A 3,538-nucleotide genomic window follows, 5' to 3' on the forward strand; every position below is an offset into this window, starting at 1 on the left:
TTTTTTCTAGGGTTTTCAGTTGGGCCATTAAGTTGTTTGTATGTGATGTTACAAATTTCTTCTTGCAGGCACTTAGTGCTATAAATTTTTCCCTGAGCACTGCTTTCAATGTGTCCCATAAATTTGGGTATGTTGTGCCTTCATTTTCATTGAATTCTAGGAAGTCTTTAATTTCTTTCTTTATTTCTTCCTTAACCCAGCTGTCGTTGAGTAACAGGTTGTTCAGTTTCCATGTGCGTGTAGGCTGTTTGTTATTTCTGTTGTTGTTGAGGTCCAGCTTAAGTCCATGGTGGTCAAATAGGATACAAGGGATTATTTCAATCTTTTTGTATCTGTTGAGGCTTTCTTTATGATCAACTATATGGTCTATTTTGGAGAAGGTTCCATGTGGTGCTGAAAAGAAGGTATACTCTTTTGAGTTTGTATGAAAAGATCTGTAGACATCTATTAGGTCCATTTGATTTAGGGTCTCTGTAAGTGTTTTTATTTCCCTATTTGTTTTCTGTCTAGTTGATCTGTCCCTTGGTGAGAGTGGAATGTTGAAGTCTCCCACTATTAGGGCTTTAGGATCAATGTGTGATTTAAGCTTTAATATTGTTTCAATTACGAATGTAGGTGCTCTTGTATTTGGGGCATAGATATTCAAAATTGTGATGTCCTCTTGGTGGATTTTTCCTTTGATGAGAATATAGTGGCCGTCCTTATCCTTTTTGATTAACTTAGGTTGAAAGTCTATTTTATTAGATATTAGGATGGCTACTCCCGCTTGTTTTTTGGAACCATTTGCTTGAAAGACATTTTTCCAGCCCTTTACTCTGAGGTTGTGTTTATCTTTGTTGTGTACCTGTGTTTCTTGGATGCAACAGCATGATGGATCCTGTTTCCGCAACCATTCTGTTAGTCTGTGTCTTTTAATTGGGGAGTTGAGTCCGTTGATGTTGATAGAAACTAGTGACCAACAATTGTTACTTGCTTTAGATGTGGGGTTGGTGGTGTCACTGAGTTTCATTGCTTGTCTTCTTTTGGTTTTTTTGTTGTGTAGTTATCTATTTCCTCTGTTTCCTTCGATGTAGTTGTTTTCTTTGGTTTGGAGTTTCCCTTCTAGTAATTTCTGTAGAGCTGGGTTACTATGTAGATATTGTTTAAATTTGGTTTTGTCTTGGAATATCTTGAATTCTCCGTCTATGTTGATTGAAAGTTTTGCTGGGTATAGTAGTCTGGGTTGGAATCTGTGGTCCCTTAAGGACTGTATGATTTCTTTCCAGGCCCTTCTGGCTTTCATAGTTTCTGTTGAGAAATCTGGTGTGATTCTGATAGGTCTACCTTCATATGTTACTTGGCCTTTTTCTCTTGCTGCTTTTAGAATTTCTTCTTTGTTTTGTAGGTTCAGTGTTTTCATTATGATGTGATGTGAAGAATTTCTTTTCTGGTCTAGTCTACTTGGTGTTCTGTAGGCCTCTTGTATGTTTATGGCCATCTCCTACTTTAAGTTGGGAAAGTTTTCTTCTATAATTTTCTTGAAAATATTTTCCGGACCTTTGAGTCTGATGTCTTCTTTTTCTTCTACTCCTATAATTCTTAGGTTTTGTCTTTTCATGCTATCCTTGATTTCTTGGATGTTTTGTGTTTGGAACTTTTCTGATTTTATTTTTTCTTTGAGAGACGTGTCAATTTCCGCAAGTGTATCTTCGGCTCCTGAGATTCTTTCTTCCATTTCTTTTATTCTGTTGGTGATGCTTACCTTTGTAGTTCCTGACCTTTTCTCTATGTTCTCCAGCTCCTGGTTTTTCTCTATTTGTGTTTTCTTTATTGATTCTAATTCTGTTTTCATGTCTTGCACCATTTCCTTCATCTGTTTGATTGTGGACTCCTGCTTTTCAATGATAGCTTCTATTTTTTTGTCCGTTTCTTCTCTATGTATCACTAATTGTGCCTCTACTTCTTTCGGTATAATTGCCTGTATTTCTATGAGAGCTTTGTTTATTTCTTCTTTATTTGCCTTCATTTGTGTGGACATTTCTTTGAGAGCTTTGTGCATTTCTTCTCTGTTTGCCTCAATTTTCGTGGTCATTTCTCTGAGAGCACGATTTGTTTCCTCTTGGTTAGTCTCGATTTCTTTGGTTATTTCTCTGAGGGCTTTGTTCATTTCTTCTTTATGGGCCTCTAATAGCTGGAGAAACATAGTTTTGAGGTCGTTTTCTTGTATATCTAGTGAATTGAAGTGTCCATTTTTTGTGGGGTTGCTGGTGAGGTCATTATGTCCTGATTTTTGTTGGGAGTGTTCTTACGTCTGCCTCTAGCCATCTGGTTATTTATAATCCTCCCTGGTTGTTCCTAGAGATTGTAGTTTGGGCTATGATCCTCTCTTTCTGTTTTCTGGACTGTTTTTTCAGGAAGATGAGAGAGGTTCACTGCTTTGGGAGTGTGCACTGTGTTTTCAGTTTTGCCTAAGTAAAGAATGTGATGCTGGCGCTATTCGCGTGCGCTTTTAGCGGGCGCAGTGTGCATGCGCGGATTCTCTGACTATTGCAGTGGCCTGCAAGCCACTATTACGCAATTCTGACTGAGATCCAGGGATTGTTTGCCTGGATTACCTTGGTGGACCCGCAAGGCAGAGGCTTCAGTGTTGGGGTCGTTATCCCAAGAATCCCTATGATGCCCACACTAGGGGTGTGGGTGGCAAGGATCTCGTCTGGTTGCTTCTGTGGAGAGGCCCTAGGTCTGGGGTAATCTCTCCCTAGAAGGCTCACTCACTCTCTTGCAGGACCAGTTGGAATGCACAGGGGTTCCCCTTGCTCACTACTCTCTGTTTTCGTCCTGCTGCGTACATTTCCCTTTCTTGCCTACCAATGTCTAGTCTTAGGCCTCTCTAACTCTGCTAAGAATCTCCTTCCTGTATTTTTCTAAAGACAAGAGTTGGATTCCAACTGAAATGTCCCATTGTACTTAGCAGCTTCTCTTTCTCAATAAACATTTTCTTATAACATCTTATTTCTTCTTTCTATAGTTCATTTTCCACATTTCTTCCTTTGATCTACATTGTTTCTCTGTACAAAAATGCATGCATCATTCTGGATGTTGTGTTTTACATTTCAAGACTATCTGATAAAGTTACCCAAAGATACTGGAAGGGAAAGTGTTCACTGCTGAAACCCGTGAATTACATATTTGAGTATGATTGGACCTTGTGTTCATAGTTGTTCTTTTTGTCCTTAAATATTTCTAAATTAGTCAAACTGATGTGGCCACTAATTGCATTTTTTTTATCTGTTCACTAACAAAAGCAGTGCAGTAACTTAGCAGTTACAGGAAAGTAAAGTACATTTAATCCCTAAATAATTCCCAATTCTGTTGATTTTTCTCCGGCCTGCATGCATACAGAAACACACATTTATGCTTGTTTCACCTGTATGTCCCTTGTTTATGTGTTTTTAATTTTGTTGTTTAATAATTTCACAGATGTATATATTGTGTTTTGATCACATCTACTCCTCATTTCTTCCCCAACAATTCATCCCCTATCCCCTCAACACATTTA

Source organism: Psammomys obesus, unplaced genomic scaffold (assembly GCF_907164565.1).
Source record: "Psammomys obesus unplaced genomic scaffold, mPsaObe1.curated_primary_1811, whole genome shotgun sequence".
Taxonomy (NCBI): Eukaryota; Metazoa; Chordata; class Mammalia; order Rodentia; family Muridae; genus Psammomys; species Psammomys obesus.